This window comes from Lepisma saccharinum, chromosome 7 (genome assembly GCF_977018435.1).
Source record: "Lepisma saccharinum chromosome 7, izLepSacc3.1, whole genome shotgun sequence".
NCBI classification, from domain to species: domain Eukaryota; kingdom Metazoa; phylum Arthropoda; class Insecta; order Zygentoma; family Lepismatidae; genus Lepisma; species Lepisma saccharinum.
The window spans coordinates 30,149,963-30,162,717 of NC_139235.1; positions in this window are offsets into that span (position 1 = coordinate 30,149,963).

The window sequence follows — 12,755 nt, forward strand, 5'->3', positions numbered from 1 at the left end:
CAATCAGTGATGCCAACCCTAGCAAAATTGTACTAAACCTAGCACAGTTTGATCTTTGTTGGCACCTGGCACCCTGCTTTTGTCATATTGGTAAAATCTAGCATAATCTGCAAAGTAAGTATCTGGGAGAGGGGAATATAATTCAAAGGAATATGTTTTCAGGATATAAAATAAAATAAAATAATGTCCAAATCTTATTTCTACATCACCAGCGGACATATTTCAAATAATAGAAAGTGTCCCTACAAAGCGACAAGCTTTTTACAACCCTGTTTCGATCCATCCTCTATATTTTCTTTACCCTGCCCGATTTTGATCGTGAGGATATTGTATGGCAGGAAATGGGTAGAAGGTTGGGGGGTAAACAAACAATTTCCTCAAACCATTTCGTTTGTTGAGCCATTGTACACAATTTTGTAAGAAAATTAACAATACGAGGGTCACTATTTATATTTTGAGCCTTGGCAACACTGATTGAAGTTAGGCGCGATTTGACGTTTGCACGGAATCGTCTGGCATTATTGACCATAACGTACTTCAAATGTTTTGTCAATAGCTTCATTTGTGTTGTTTATGTTGCCTTGGAGATTGCGCGACAACAATAAAATGGAATTAACTCGTGAACATTTTCGTGCGATGGTTTTTTACGATTTTCGACGTGGATTATCAAGACAAGAGTGCATCGATCAACTTACTTCCACATTTGGCGATGAAGCCCCATCCTTTGCCACTGTGAAACGCTGGTATAACGAATGTAATCGTGGCCGCCATTCGCTCACCGACGAAATTCGCGAAGGTCGTCCAAAATCAGTTGTTGTTCAAGAAAACATTGATGCTGTGCAAAACCTAATACTGCAAGATCGTCGTGTGACATACTGTGAGATTGAGGCAACCATAGGCATTAGTTCCACCAGCATATATAAAATATTACATGATCATTTAGCTGTGAGAAAGGTATGTTCTCCTTGAATCCCACACAATTTGACAAAAACTCAAAAAGACGCTCGCGTCAATTGGTGCAAACAAATGCTCAATAAATACAATCGTGGTGCTTCAAAAGACGTATATAAGATTGTAACAGGTGACGAATCATGGATATATGCATATGAGCCGGAACGTAAACAGCAGTCGACTGTATGGGTGTTTCAAGATGAACCCAATCCACATCGGAACAAATGGTCGCCTGTTTTTTCGGGAAAACTGGTCATGTGGCAACTGTGCCTTTAGAGGAACGTAGAACGGTCAACTCTGAATGGTACACAACAATTTGTTTGCCAGAGGTCTTCGGTCAAATACGGAAAACAAACAAACGCCGTCGGATCATGCTTCATCAAGACAATGTCAGCTGTCACACATCTCGTCTAACAACCGACTTTATGAACAGTCAAAAAATCGAATTGATGGGTCATCCGCCGTACAGTCCTGATTTGGCACCCAATGACTTCTTCTTGTTCCCGAATGTCAAGAATAAATTGCGTGGACAAGGATTTTCGTCGGCGGAAGACGCCGTTGATGCGTTCAAAAACCATATTATGGAGGTGTCTCAAGAAGATTGGAAAAACTGCTTTGACAAATGGTTCGAACGAATGCAAAAGTGTATTGACCATAAAGGAGAATACTTCGAAAAACAAGAAAGCAGTTTTAAATGCCAAATTCCTGTTTTTTCATTGTTAGGCTCAAAATATAAATAGTGACTCTCGTATTACATAACTGTAGTGAATAATACAAGTAACACAAATTCAAACTCACAAAGTACGTTGAACTTAAAACTACAGTTATCCGAAATAATAATAATAATAAACCCTAGCACAATTTAGAAGCATTTACAGCATAATTTCAGAGTTCAAGGAGCACTCTTTATTATCCTCAATTCACACAACGACAGGGAGGGAAACAAAATCGAAATTCTTGCAAAATCTAAAATATGCTATTTTCGTAGGTTTTTGTAGGTTCACATTAAAAATATTTAATAGTTCAAGGGGGCAAAAACCCCTTGTCCTACCTTGTGTATGGGTCTGCAGCTAACATTCTAAATGCAATGGATACGTGTGACATTAATTGGACGCATTTTTCAAACCTTCCTCAGTTTACCATAACTTCTTCCTACATCCCAAAAAAGCCACGAGTCGTCACTGGGTTGACATGGATGAGCCTGTTGGATGGAGACACAATACAGTAAAAACTGAGGAAGGAAGATATAAATGCGTATTATGCAATGGTGATGGGCCAGAACAATTATTCTTATGTCAAGACACGCGCGTTCTGTAGGAGGAGAAGCTACGCAACATAAGCTGGGAAAGAGTACTCGAATCAATTCTAGTGCAAAGGAACAGGGAACTATTGGAAAATGTGGGGGTATTTTTACAAATATTCAGGGAGAAAAGAAGTGCTGTACAGAGACAGAAAAAAGAAAAGGATGAAGCGTTAACTTAAGTGAGAACGGATCAAACCAGAACTTCTATGGTAACACCCATACGAAATTTGTGCGGAAGTGTAGACTATATGGAAAAAGGGGAAGGAAAGAATCATACTAATGTAATAAAGGAGATGTAGTGTGCACAGACGATGGCTCGAACATCAGATGAGAAATGAATTCTAATCCTCTAATACCCATGGCTTCAAGGTGAGTAGGCACAATTGGTTTGAAACAGCAGCTCCTCCGGAACACAACTCGTGGACCAGTTTGGACCATTAGTGACGTAATCTTGTCCATTAGCCTGGTAGCGACCGGGGAGGGGGAAAAAAGCGAAGAGGGTCGAGTTGCAAAGTTTACTCTCTGGCTGAAAATCCATTATTTCCAACCTTCAAGTCCCAGAGTGGAAGTCAAACCGGAACTGCAACAATGCCCTGTTCAAATGTTGAATCATCTTTCTTGGAGTCCGGCTATGGAATGGGATGCTGATTGTTGTATTTGCACACTGGCGACGCCAGGATATTTTCTTAGGAGGTCGGGGTTCAAAGAGTGCTGTAGAGTGACACTATAGTGATGTTACCGAGACGGGCTTGCAAAAATCGAGACGAGACCGAGAACTAAACAGACCTCTTGAAAAATCGAGACTAGACCAAGATTCTCGATCTCGTTCGAGATTTCGAAATATTGCAAACTACCTAAATCAAATTTACTGTGCGAGTTCTTCATACATAGGTCTACGAAAAGACAGACACCTGATTTTTTCAAGAAGAAGTAATATATTTTGTTTAAAATACTAAAACTGGGATTTTGATGCATTTGCATTATTTTATAGCCGAATAAATTGCTCAATTAGATGTGCATTGGTTTCATAAGAAAACGAACCAAACAAAGCATCTTTGATGGGGAATATTTTGTAGATTTTGCAGAATACTGCATTTATAAGCGTTTCATGGCATTTTGGTGCTTTTTTAACATTTAAAAAAACATTATCTTGCTTCTTATGTTTGCACGACCGAAGGGACATTTGCAGTGATCGGAACGCTACATTTTAAAAGTAGCTTCGCTACAGCTACAGCTACTCTTCCAAAATGTAGCTTCGCTACAGCTACAGCTACATTTAACAAAAAGTAGCTCGCTACGCTACTCCTGTTCGCTACTCGCTACTTCGCTACTTTTTGCGCTACTTCTGCATAAAAAAAATGAAAACAACGATATGGGTATTAAAAAAATCCCCTACTACTAGTAAGTAGATTCTGTTATTTATTATCATGATTCCAGTCATTCGATAATTTTGATAGCAATGTTACTTCAGTTACTTATTTTTACAATAGTTTTTGAGAATACCATACCTATGCAAGTGGCATATCAATTCAAATTTGATATATGAATATTGCATTTAGGGTGTTACCCAAATTAATTATTACAACTATACACAACTAAAATTTGGTAGGATTACGTATTTATGTTCACATCAACATATTTTTCTTGCGAATAAATATTTCATTTTTTATAGACTGATATGAAGTCAGCATTTTGAATGAAAAGTACCTAAAGCCCTGTGACTACAAAAGGGCCCCAGGTTCGATTCCCAGCGGAGGCACATAGTGGTTCGGATCCAGTTTCGATCAGCTTATCTATGAAAAAAATATAAATATGCTGACCAAGGCAGTAATTTATTTTATTAAAAACATAAACTAAACGTAACGTTTCAACCTTCTAGCAAGGTCTTCATCAGACTCTGTATCAAGTACAAAAGTTTGTACTTGATACAGAGTCTGATGAAGACCTTGCTAGAAGGTTGAAACGTTACGTTTAGTTTATGTTTTTAATAAAATAAATTACTGCCTTGGTCAGCATATTTATATTTTTTTCATAATAATGGAAACAAGGCTTAATGAGCTTATCTATGAATAAAATGGACTCAAAACAAAAACTAGGAAAGACGCCAAGTTGGGAGGATGAGATCCTCCTGCTCCTCCATTCCCACACTGCTCATCATTCTTCATTCTTCCTCGTTCTCACAATTAGCCGAAAGTGGCAGAAAGCGACTATAGATAAGAGAATAATTAAATAAACCATTCATCCTCATTGTCATGATTGAGAGAAGTGGAAGAATAGATGAGGAGGTAATCAGAAGAGGACAAATGAATGGTGGTGGACTATATCAAAGCATTCGAAGAATAATATGGAATAGGGATGTACCTATGAAATGCAAGAAGGTAATATGTAACATACTATGTGCCAATAATTACGTATGGAGCAGAGACTTGGACAATGACATAGAGAGACAAAGAAAAGATGCAGGCAGTGGAGATTAAATTTCTAAGGAGTCTTTTGAGGAAGACTAGAAGGGATAGAATAAGGAATGAGGAGATCCGACAGACAGTGGGTGTGGTGAAGCTTCAGGACAGGATAGATCAGGCACAGATGAGATGGTTCGGACACATGAAGAGGATGGATGCAGAAAGACTACCAGTAAGAGCTTACCATGCACAAGGAGTGGGAATAAGGCCAAGGGGGAGACCAAGATGTCGGTGGAAAGAGCAGATAGTGGAGAGTGTTAGGAGACAAGATTTCAACACCTTGGAAAGAGAGGAGTTGTGAAAGACCAGAAAAAAATGGAGAGGCTTGACTTCTATGCCGACCGAGCCAGAGGCAGGAAACAGCGAAGGATGATGATGTCATGATTAGCAAAAGTTACAGAAAAGTGACGCAAAAGTAGGATAAATACATAAATTTGAAAACTATGTATATTAACTAAAGAAAATTGTCGTTTCTTCAGGAAAGTCAATAACTGGTACATACTTTTTGCAACATGATAAAATTATTGAGGAAACTGTCGTATAAACCTGAGTGTTCTAAACGTATTGTAATTTTAAAATTTGTGAACAAATACTATCGCGAAAATAATTGTAATTCCAGAAACTCTATCATTCTTGTAACAATAATTTCTTGCTGGTGAGATCTTATATACTGACGATGATCAATGCTGTTAACGTACTGAGCCATTTATTGCTGGCACTATTCCCTTGTCAGTGCAGTGGATATTCCATTGCTCGTTTTTGCACTGCAAGTTGTGTCTTACACAGCAATTAATGACATTTTGGTGTCTCTTACACCATGAATATCCACAGGATTTGTTCCGGGGGTGACGCAAACGAGGCACTTTTTTCCAGTGGTGCAGCAAACGAGGCAAAATAGCGATGCAGCTAAAAAAACGTAGCTGTTAGCAGGAATATATTCATATATGTCAGTTAGTTATCTATATCTGAATTCTTCAGATACTAATTAAATAAATTACGGAGATATCTATAACACTGAGGAACAAATTAAAACTTTTTGTTTTGCCGCTGGATGAAAATATGTAATCTTTAATAAATCGGGTGCGCTGATTTCAAAAATCATAACAAAAATGCTGTATCACATACCATATCTGGCGGAAATCATTTTGAAAAATTTTCACTGCACATTAAAAGAAGGGTAAAATATAGCATATTGCTCCAAACTTTAATGTGATAGTGTAAATTTTAGTAATACATTGTGTTCATAGAATGTCAAATATGATTGTAAATGATGTAGTTAAGACATGCACTAAAATTTGCAGTTGCAATAAAATAGTAAACATTAAAGTAAACAGTAAAAGTAACGCACCTTCAAAACGTATTTCTGTATGATTTCCGCTTGTAGCAGACGTGCTGAACATCTGAGACAGTGTTCCAGCAGTACTCCGCTAGTAATCTGGGAGACCATCTGCCTTTATAACGTTTTTCCATTTCTGCGATTTCTTGGTGAAAGAGCTCGCCCTGCTCGAAACTCACTGCACCCAGATTAGAGGGGAAAAAGTCTAAATGGGAACGCAGAAAGTGTATCTTGAGAGACATATTGCATCCCATTTTATTGTACGTTGCCAGAATACGTTCTACAAGTTCAGAGTAATTGTGAGCCCTATGGTTGCCAAGGAAATTGCGACACACACCCTTGAACGCACCCCATGCTGATATCTCACATTCACTTCACAGTTCTTCAAAATTGGGATCGTTCATTACCTCCCGGATTTGAGGGCCAACAAATATCCCTTCTTTTATTTTAGCATCTCTTACACCAGGAAATTTGCTTCGTAAGTACTTAAACCCTTTTCCTTCTTTGTTCATGGCCTTCACAAAGTTCTTCATTAACCCCAACTTGATGTGCAGTGGGGAGAGTAACACATTGTTGGCGTCGACAAGAGGTTTGTGAGAGACACTTTTTTCTCCAGGTGTGTAACACACTCTGGGAGGCCAGTGTTTAGTTTTGTAATGCATGTCCTTTGCTCTGCTGTCCCATAGACAGAGGAAACAACAGAATTTCGTGAAACATGATTGCATCCCCAATGGAATTTCAAGTTTCTTTAGATCAGCACAGATATTTCACTGGTGTTTGTCGTAGCTAATACTTGTGAGAATCAAAGCAATGTTTTCATATGTTTCCTTCATTTCACTCGCATGAGCAACTGGCACTGAAGGTTTCTCATTTCCATTATGACCTATATAGCTGAAGGACCTCCTTCAAGCTAGTTTTTGACGCATCGATGAACAACCTCCATTCGTCTGATTTATAGTTTTCTCCCAACTCCTGCATTAATCCAGCGACATTGTTGCAGCATACCAGGGACCCATCCATAGAAAAAAAGGAAGAAAATTTTAGTTGACGTTTTCTGAATGTAATACTTGTCCCTGGTTCTAGCAGGTTCCACCCTTGTAGTCTTGAAACCAGCAGTTCCGCTTCTTTCTTTGTAAGGTTCAAATCACGTACTAAATCGTTTAATTCTGGCTGGGTGGTTAGATGCGGTGTTTACCGTGACTCTTGAAAGTCAGGATCATGTCCGAGAGAAGATATTTGTTCATCTGAAGAAGTTTCTGTTTCCTCTTCCAAAGACCATTCCAACGGTGGCTTTGGAACAGGTCTCATCATGTTGCACTGGTCTTATCGCAGAAGGTAAATTTGGATACTGTAGGATATTTTTGGATTTTCTTGAGAATCCCGTTACATTAGTTAAACAAAAGTAACAATCAGTAACATGATCTCGAGGTTCCCTCCATACCATGGGAAAAGCGAAGGGTATGGATAGATGGGTACCATGTAACCACCCTCGTAAATATCGCGAGCATCTACTGCAACAGCCATGAGGAGCCCACCCTTTATCTTGGTCTCCGATTTTGCATCCGAATATAGCTCGTAAGCTTTCTCCAATGTTGGTGTAATTGAGTTTCGTTGGGATTTTGTCGTGAACTCACCGCACATATAGCAAAACAGATTGGGTGAATTTACACAGCTACGAGGCATCACTGCATTATTTTCAAATACCACACAAAACAATCGCGATGAAGCACACAACTTAACACACAACCTACACTTCCAGCGAACAGAATGCAACTAATAAAGACACAGTACAATAAGTCAGCTTGCCTCTTTAACAAAGACTTTTCTCTACTCTTATCTTATCGGGTAACAAAATAAACAACAATGTTTGCCTTTTTGCTGTTGTTACAATGCTTTCTTCATATTACGCAGGAAAAACAGCCACACGTGTTCTCTTGAAGAATCTTTGTATATCATATGGCGAAAAAAAGCTTTGTCACATTTACTTCAATTTCGTGTTTTTTCAAAACCTAGACGTGGTGGGGAAAAAGGAACATCATTTTCGTATTCAGCAAGTCAAAAAACATAGAAATAGGTAGTTTTCCGGTCGCGGCAAATTTCATTGTTCCTCAGTGTAATCTACAATCTAGATAATCTGTATCTCCATGTAATAGACTGTCTTTATGAACCTCCTGCAAAATTAACGGTTATTGTCGATTTTTTCTGACGCTGTTGCCACATTCAAAATTCACCTCAAAATTCCGAGAAAAAATGTAGCTGTAGCGAAATTTTCGCTACAACTACAGGAATTTTGTAGCTTCGCTACAGCTACAACTACAATTTTCAAAATGTAGCGTCGCTACAGCTACAGCTACAAATTTTGTAGCTAGCTACAATGTTGCCACATTCAAAATTCACCTCAAAATTCCGAGAAAAAATGTAGCTGTAGCGAAATTTTCGCTACAACTACAGGAATTTTGTAGCTTCGCTACAGCTACAACTACAATTTTCAAAATGTAGCGTCGCTACAGCTACAGCTACAAATTTTGTAGCTAGCTACAGTAGCGACGCTACAAGTAGCTCGCTACTTCTGACCACTGGACATTTGTTAGTGTTTCTTGTTGCTTGTTTATTTTCTTAAAAGCAACCCACTTGTTTCTTATCAGTAGGAAAGTTTCAGGACATCAACGTTAATCCTTTTGTATCAAAGAGAGCTAGTGAAAAAAAGTGACAGGTGACTTAAGGAGGTATCTCCAACAAAATGACTATGGTTGAGAACAAAAATGAAGGGTTTAGCATGCTAAGTTGAATTGCTGGTGAAAATATTTTTACTGAAGAACTGCCAGGCGATTTGCAAGCTGGTGACATAGTTTACTCTATTATCGGTAGGGGTGGAAAGGAGCTTTTCAATGTTCAAGTCTTTGTTAAAACCCAGGTTCGATACCCGGTGGAGGCAGATGTGGTTCAGATCCCACTTTAAACTGTAGGTCCAGTCCCGATTAACCTTAGTGTGCATAAACAAAAAATCAAAAATCTTTGTTAAGAGACAACCAGCAGTCACTTTAATCTGACATGTTGTTAGTAGTGCCACAGATAAAAAAAGGGAATTATAAGGCCCTCTTTATACGAAAGTATCTTCCTAAGCATTTTTCTTAACATTTACGCCATGACCAAAATGCTATTGTGTAAAGAGAAAAAATCTTGGCATATCTCAAGGCATTTCTCAAGGATAGAACCCGTCCTATTTCCGTAGCGTAACCAATCAGAAGCGACCTCTAGGTCACGAGTGCAGTTGTAATGGCGGCCGCGTGAGATGTAAACAATGTATCACTTCACATTTTTAAAAGCCGATAACTATTCAACCGAGAGGAATAACGTTTCATATAAAACGGCATTAGGTACACAACAATGGCGCTGCTTAAATACATACTTTACAACGTTTACTGTACACGTATGGAAGAATATTTCAGTTGTTTCAAATGTAAACAGCGTGCACTCAGCATAGATTGTGTAGCTCGACGCGCCTTTCGTGCTGTGTATATTATACATTGTAATCGCAAAAGCTAGCCGAAAAGTTACATGAAATGCTTGTGTGTAAAGTACAATCTGCTATAAGATTTTTGGAAGCATTTACAAAGCATTTATGCTAGCAAAAATGTTAAAGGAAATGCTTTCGTCTAAAGCCGGCTTAATACGTTTATCTGTAGTAATGCTTTGCAATGCAGGACTGTTGAAATGACATGTAAGTTTGTTGTAAAAGAACATTCTGAAAATTGTATACAGCATTTTTTGTGTTTTTTAGGGCATTATTTCAATTTATAGAGCATTTTCTGGTATTTTATTGTACATTAAAATCTAGCCCTATTAATTACAATATCGATCCGTTAGATGGCATTCCGAGCCAGTGTTTCGTGGTTGCGTATAAAATCCAATTTGTAGAAGCCTTCTAGCTTTTAAGTAAAACAAAGTAATTAAGAAAAGTTATTTGCCTCAAGACGAGATCAAGAGCAAAACAGTGTCAAGCAACGTCTCGTATCCATACATCCACAATGATGTCATACTCATCTCCTTTTAATATCAGATTGCATTTAAATATCAGTAAACCACTTACTAAAATAGTTGATGATTTCATTTATTTTAGTTCGCTTTCCTGCCACTTTTGACTAATCGCAAATATGAGGATGAGTGATGATATGATGAAATTGATGAAAGACACGCCCAAAGAACACCTATGCCCAGTCCTGGATTCGAACCCGGGACCCCTGGCGTCTTAGCGCGCTGTGATAATCACTCTGCCACGGAGGTCGACAGATACTAATCTTAGTAAAGCAATTTCTGAGTTGAGAGAAGTGTCCATGTATTTACATTCTGACTATAGACTGGGTCAAGACGAGACACTCACCACAACCTGCGTGGCAGAGGGGTTAGCGCAACACACTTCGAAGCCAGAGGTTTCAAATTAGAAAAAAAATAGATCTTATTACAGCAAAATAATAATGGCATAAATAAGATAAGGTGCCGTAATGCCCATCCTTTTCTCTTTTCGGTCGTTCGGTGCCCCATTTCCTCGGCGCCGGGAGCGACCGCCCCTGGCTACGACTGTAACGTACATAAAGCACAAGGCTGGCTACAGTTGCAGGCAAGTCTAAGAAACCCAATGCTAGGAGAATGTTACATGCGTGCCTTTTGTTTATTCATGTTTGCGAAAGGAAATGATCAGCCGTAGACAATGGCGCCGATTCGATATGCTAAGGTCAGCCTGTGGAAGAGGAGAAAGGACGCCATCTTGCCCTTGGGCGTGGCCGCCATGCATTGCAAAGACTATAGAGGTCCAACCATGAATAAAATATTGCAGTCAGGATATCAATGCATGCAACGTAACGTACCCTCCCTCCTGCTTCGTTCTTTGGCGTTTAACACTTTGAATTAATCAATCTTGGAGGTCATGGGAGGTCTTTGGGATGTGTAAAATGCGTCCTCCTACAGTTCCAGATTTGTAAAAGGCTCAAGTTCTCGCCATCGGAATTAGGGGTGGAATCGAGACAAAATAGAGACTGTTGATATTGTACGAGACAGAAAAGAATTACTTAAACCAATCTTACTTTGCTATGACTATTTCGTTGATTCCGTGCTCATAGCGAACGTGCTCGTAGCGAACACGTGCTCTTAGCGAACACCGGAAGGATAGGATATGCAGGTGCGTGCTGTTAGCGAACACACAAACTTGCCCTGTCTTGTTTGTCCTTGAATGTGGTCAACACGCAAGTGTTGCCAGTGATACCTTATAATCATTTTGTGTTTGAAATTAGCTAATTAGCTAGTAGAGATTCGTCTTTTGTCTTCAGTGACTTCATTTTCTTCTCTTTCGTACATAGCCACGTCACCATGTCTTTCGCCTCGTGTACTTTTCGATACTGGTAACCATCGTACACCAAACACAAATCCCCGTACTTCGTTTAAATGAATCCTATTTCACTCATCTTGCTGGTTTCAAAGTCGATTGAAGAATGATCAGGGGTGATGCAAGAGGTCTCACTTATCGCACAACACTTGAACAACCTTGGGTTCACGTAAGAAAGCTTTTCAATTTTAGGCTAAATGCCTACGTTGTTAGGTTAGGCTAGCTATGTTTAGTTCTCTTAGCTTAAATAATAATTTTTCATTGTATTTATGCTAACCTCGTAGGCATTCCTCGTCTGACGTCAGAACACAAGGTAGCAAAACTGTTGTGCGACAAGGAAGACCCTAGTCAGGTCAGGTCAAGAGGCACCAGCCAATGAGGTGTTCCTCCACGCAAGTTGGCTTATCACTAACAACACTTGCATGCTGACTAGTTTCAAGGACAAAAAAGACAGGACAAGTTTGCGTGTCCGCTAACAACACGCACCTGCAAATCCTTCCGTAACTGCGTTCGCTAAGAGCACGTGTTCGATATGAGCACGTTCGCTAACAGCACGGCACCATTTCGTTTATGCAGAGTTTCTCAAAAGTTGCACAACCCAAAAATTTGATCGCTTACATGAAAAACGCAACATATATTTTAGACCAGATTCTTTGAATTATGGATGAGTCTTCAAATGCGGCAAACCAGGTGTAAATATTATTGATTTTATTTATTTTATTTGGCTTTTCTGTCACTTTTGGCTAATTGCGAAGATGAGGATGAGTGATGAAAATGATGAAGGGACACTCACAAAGAACACCCATGCCCGGGCCGGAATTCGAACCCGAAGTCTGTGCGTCGTAGCGCGCTGTGCTAACCACTCTGTCACGGGGTCAGCATCGTACGGTTTTCATGTTACAAGCGATCAAAGTTTGGGTTGCGCGAATTGTGAATCGCCCTGTAGTGATTACAAAGTCATGCCATTAGTGGTAATTGCGAACCTGTGATGCGCGATTACACATTTTTATTCAGGTTGAAATTTCATTTTTTCGAGGATTTGTAGCGTCAAAACGAAGGGTCAAACTTGGCCAAGGAAAATTTGAGTTTGAGTTTTGATTTTAAAGTCCATTTTATGCACAGGAAGGCTAATTGGGAATGGAGCATCAGTTTAAAGTGGAATCCGATGCAATTGTGCCTCCACAGGGTATCGAACCCGGTTTGACTTAGTGACCTCTATACGCTGTGAAAGTTTCAGCGGTGACCGTTGTATCTATTGTTTATACAGTGGAACCTTGATAAATCGAACCTCAACAACTCGAATAAAACCTTGATAAGACGAAT